The sequence below is a fragment of the Pecten maximus genome, chromosome 13 (assembly GCF_902652985.1).
Source record: "Pecten maximus chromosome 13, xPecMax1.1, whole genome shotgun sequence".
Classification (NCBI taxonomy): Eukaryota; Metazoa; Mollusca; class Bivalvia; order Pectinida; family Pectinidae; genus Pecten; species Pecten maximus.
Window position 1 is genome coordinate 12,215,015 of NC_047027.1, and position 6,000 is coordinate 12,221,014.

The window sequence follows — 6,000 nt, forward strand, 5'->3', positions numbered from 1 at the left end:
ACGAACATAAATTATTTATCAAATAAAACTCAACACACTGTGTTCAGAATACCACTTACTGCAGCTGACGCTATCGGAAACAAGGAACGGGCTGGGAAGTGTAACATAATAAAGAAAATTCTCACCAAGTTTTTTCGTGACGGACGTCCTCTCGTCGATATTTTCATGAACGTAACCGTCTTTAGCTTTGTCAGATTTCCATCGACCATGTTTCTTGAACATGCGATCGATGACCCCTGCATTGGCTGCCGCAGTAGAACCTCCCGACCTAAGACTATGTAACCCCGAATCTTTTACTATCTAGGCCTAAAATCTCTAATTTTTCAAGGAGAATTTCCCTAGCTCTAGTATACGAGAGTGGTCCAGAATTTCTAAGCCTGTAGGAATTCGAAAGTTTGCAATAAGATAATTGCCTAAAAATATAATCAGTGGAGTTCGGTAGAATATGCGCTGCATTTAAATATCTTTCAACCATGGAAACTGGACAAAGGTCTGTAGCTGTTCTGGAAATAACGAGCTCAGATCCAGACCCGTGAACATCGGTCTTACTTCTCGGTATAATAATCGTCATGTACTTTTGAAAAAATTCTATATCTGATCGCTTAATATTGACCAATTCGGAAAATCGAAAAAATCCAGCGAAACCCAAAAGACACATGCAGACGACCCTGAGATCTGCGAGAGAACTATTTTCCTTAGCAAACGAATCAGATAAACGTCGCAAAATTTCCGGAGTAATTGGGTCCTTTTTACAATGATTAGAACCCAACAATCTAGCGCCACCTTCTCTAACAATTTTAATAAAACTAGATTTACAAGGGTTAGGAACACCTGCTAGATCATGAGCCGATCCTATTGAATATATAGCCTGGTCTAACTTAGCCACACTGTTAGCAGACTGAATTATAGACACTAGGTATCAGCTGATCTCGAAATCCGAAGCAGGTAAAACTGTGATATTAAAAGAATTAGCCCAAGTACACCAGTGCTGAAATCCGTATCTGTAACTTTTTGAGTGTTCCTGGCCTTAGATGCGAAGACAACTTTCCGTAAATCATTGACGAGAGGCGCAAATCTGTTATCCCCTGCGCTGTAAGCACTCGCCAAGGCCCAATGTCCATGGTTATAAACATCTGTAAGTCGTATAATCAAAACAAACAAAAATCAATATATGGCTGCCCTGTTTTAAGAGTAGTTCCCTATACAAGCACAACAAAGGCCCTATAAAATTACCTACATGTACCAGCCTAGGATGTCGCATATAATGCTAAGTGTACATATACCGGCCTAGACTAACATACACTGCTACCTGTAACATACAATGTCGCGCGTTTACACCACACTACGCACAGGGACACGTTACAATAATAATGTATGTATAAAATATATGGGGGGTCGATATAAACATAACACAAGGGACGAAGCTCCGATTCTGGAAATCCCAGGGCGCCAATTTCAAATATAAATTAACAACATTTAATCACGGGAATTGCTGCTATCGTTTCGTTATAAGTTATAGTTTTCACACATATAATCCATAATTGTCCATCTGTTCTCATACTCCCCATTTTAAAGCACTTTGTCGGAAGTTTTCAATGTTCCCTCCAAAAAAGTGATGCCATGGACCGGAAGTTGCGCAACACCTTTCGGAAGGCGATGGACAATGGCAGCCAAAGGTAAGAAAACTCCCGAGGCAACCGGAAAGAGTCATATCCGCAGTGAATAATTTTGGCGGAATTTTTTAAACAAATCATGACTGATATCGTGTCTTGGTGAGTAATCGTTAATTAATCGCTTTATGCGTGATCAGAAAATTATCAAACGTATTCCATAATTAGGAAGGGCCTTTTCTAAGTAGATTGTGATATGATATATTCAATGACACAACGTTTCAATATTTTTCTGGCATAATTTTAATGAAGGGCCCCAGCTGTTGCTCACATACATATGGCGCAATATTTGAAAAAAAATATGACTGATATTGCGTCTTGGTGAGTAATCGTTAATTAATCGCTTTATGCATTATCAGAAAATTACCAAACGTATTCCATAATTAGGAGAGGCCTTTTTAGGTAGATTTTCATATACTATATTCAGTAATACAAGGTGTCAATATCTTTTTATGGCATAATTTTAATGAAATGCTCCAGTTGTTGCTCACATACTGAGTACCTTAGACATGCAACTAGAGCCTATTGGTGAATAAAAAGTTAAATCATTTGTAGATTGTGGTGCCCAGGCACTGGGAAATTAATTGATTACATATTTCAGAGTTATTAAAATAGTCATTATATTATGAATTAGGATCCATGTTATAAGTATAATAATTTACTTTTATTTTAGATAAACATTTGATTTCTGAGGTTTGAGCAACCAAATGACGCTGTATGAGATCATATTTTTTTCAGATATTTCAAACCATTGAATTTAAGATTTAAATGAAAGGATAATTTCACCATGTCACAGGCCAATCAAGTCAGCAATATTATGAAAATGGCTTACATTTATCTTTTGATAATTTCAGTTATAAGAATTTTGATTACCCACAAGACACAAACTGATTGATATGAATAGATAATCTAGTAAATTTACAATTATTTAATTTTTTTCTTCAAAATTAAAGTATGACATACATGATTTAAGGTATTTCAAGTCAAGTCAAAGAGCCAGGTTGAGGTCAAATGCTTTTTATTTCCCCGAGATAAGCTGGCAATATGTGCAAATTCCTTAAATCTTTTCTACACAATTTTGACATCACCTGGTTTGAAAGCAGTATATAATGAGCTTATGTCAGCATGAATGTCTCAAAGTAATGTATTAATAAGTCATCCATTCCATAAATCATGGTACATTTAGATAGGCAGGGAGGAAAGTTTTGGTTGAAAGGGTGACAAACTATTTTTTCCGAATATCATCACTTTGCGATTTATTGCATGTTTTTTTTTATGAAAACTCGAAAGAATTTCTCAATTTAATACTTTTTAGACCAGACACAATATTTCCATACATAATGTAATCACATTCAACTCTGACATTTAACACATCATGTATTCAGTATTCACACTCCTCACATGACATTACAATACATCATGTTTTCATAGTCCCCACATGGAATTTCAATACAACTTGTGTATTCACACTCCCCACATGACATTTCAATACAGTTTAATGTATTCACACCCTTCACATGGAATTTCAATACAACTTGTGTATTAACACTCCCCACATGACATTTCAATACAACTTGTGTATTCACACTCTTTACATGAAATTTCAATAGTTTAATGTATTTACACTCTTCACATGGAATTTCAATACAACTTGGGTATTCACACTCTTCACATGAAATTTCAATACAACTTGTGTATTCACACTCTTTACATGACATTTCAATACAACTTGTGTATTCACACTGCCCTCATGGAATTTCAATACAACTTGAAAATTTGACAGCATGGATCACACTTTTAGCACAAACATTCTTGACAGTACCATTCATCAGGCAGATCATCCATGCTGTCCATTTTTAAACATACTGAATGATACCATTTGTCACATCCATCACAACCAATGGAATCAAAACTTGCGTCCCGTCCACAAATTCCACAAGGCCACAATGTCTTTTTTCGCTTTCCTTTACATTTTCCCTTTCCAACACTTCCCCGTTTTCTTTTACATTTAGAACCAGCTGGGTTATTACTCTCAGAAGTGTTGGAAATATCTGAGGTACTGGGAACATCAGAAACACTTGCACTAGACAGATCCAAAGCAGGGGCTGGAGGATTACCTGATGGACCAGGTACTACATCAATGTCAAGGTTGTCAGCAGAACCATCATCAAGTACACGTGTACTTTGGAATCCTGGAGAGTTCATAACAGTCACATTTAATCGTTCTTGAATATGTTTCTTTGTTTTCAGAGACTTGTAGTCAGAAATACCATATGACTGACACAATAACACAAGTTCATTTTTTGAGAATTTTTTTTCCAAGAAAACTTTTTCAGACATGATTTCTGATTGTAGTCTCTTATGTGAAGCTTCTTTGTCTTGAGTCCTGTCTGTCAAAATTGTTTTGAAATTGAACTTGAGTGATGTTTTCGAGTCAGTTCGTATTTTGATCTGCTTCCTAGTTGCTTCTTTCTTTTTAATGTTCTTTTCATCAGCATACTCCTTGCGAAACTGTGAAAGGGACATCAGTACATACTTTAAAATAGCTTGATGAAGTAATGTGTTTAAGTCAAGTACTGAAACAGTTTCCAACTGTGTGAATAGGTTTTTCCATTGAGTCTCCAATTCAGAGTCATTTTCCGATGACGATTTTAAGAAGTTACCAAAATTAGTACTGTATAACCTAAAATTGGCAGAACTTTGTAGAGTTCTTATCTTCTTGTCAAGTAACAGAAAGAAAGAGAAAGTAGAGTCATTGACCATTAAGAGACCACTGCGCATGTTCCTAGCAATCTCCTGAATGGATTCTCGGTCTACACATTCTACAGCTGGATCAGCTTCAAGATGTTCCAGAACTTTCTTAAGTGTTATATTTCTTTCAGTTTCTTTGATTTTTTTCACATTGTAAAGAGACAAGGAAATGTTTCCTCTACACTTTTTTATGAGAGCTGCGATACACCAGCCAGCAATATACCTTATCTTTGCCCTTCCCTCTCCAGATTCCTCAAAGTGTCTTCCTTGTTCTTTTGCTTCTTGTCTTAAGGTGTCACGAAGAGGTTCTGCTTTCTTATGAATAACGTGGTTTCTTAGTTTTGTAGATATTTTGTAAATAATATTATCATGAGCTGATGAAGGGTTTTGCCCTAGTAGGTATTTCATTTTCAATCGATAGTCATCAGAGCGCACCAGAGTATTATAATTTCTGTAGAATAAATGTATGTCTTTGTTGGTAAGGGAAGGCGATGACATATGTTTATCTGAAAGTTCACAAATTGCAAACCATAGATAAGTTACAAAGTTTTTAGTGTTGCTTATAATTTCACTCAGTAATTTCACTGCGTTGTTCTCTTCTTTTTGCTGCTCAGTTTTAGGGTGTTGTATCTGCAACTCATCTAAAATGGCCTCCACATCAATGTAGTCTGGCAGTTGCTTTGTCGTAGTTTCTTCTGCTACTGTACCAATATCTTGTAGAACCTTCAACAATTCTGCATCATCATCTCCATCAATATAATCGTCATCATCATTGTTGTCATCATCATCGTCACCAAGATGAACATCACCACTGCCACCCTCAGTACTTCTAAACTGAAATGGCTCTGGAATTTCACAGTTTTTCTAACAACAAGTTAGATTATCTTCAATTTCCAGGAATGACTTGTCATAGAAAACAACCATACACTCTGGTGGTTTTTGGAGAAGGCCAACATTGAAGTTCTTGATTTGAAATCCTTTTTTGTCCACTGCTCTGCTTAATGCAACTGTTAGCTGACCATACTGTCTCATGTTGGTACAATCAATGGATACCCTGTGTAAGGTCATACCCTGTGATTTATGTACAGTTAGCGCAAAACTGAGCTGAAGAGGGATTTGTCTTCTGCTCCCTATATCTTTTTTCAATATGTTACTGTATCTAGTAAACATGTACCTAGTGATGACTTCAGTTCTGTTCAGGCTAGGAAAATGTACATAGACGCGATCTGATTCCAACTTGCTAACAATTCCAGACATACCATTCACTAGCTCATCAGATAAGTTAGCATTAAGGATGACTTGGCAGTCTTTCTTCATGTGCAGCTCTTTTTTTTGCCATTAGGCCACTGGTGTCTCCCTCATCCAGACTGTGATAAACATAGTCCTCTCCTGTAAAATCAACATAGTTCAATATACATACATGTATGTTCATCTGTGACATACAAGAAAGGACCACAAGGGCTTGCATTGCTCAATTGGTATAATTTCTCACATGTAATCCTAAAAGTTGACCAAAATAAACATGATAAAGTTTAAGGTAAAATATTACTGTTTGATTGAAAAAAAAATACTTTTTAAA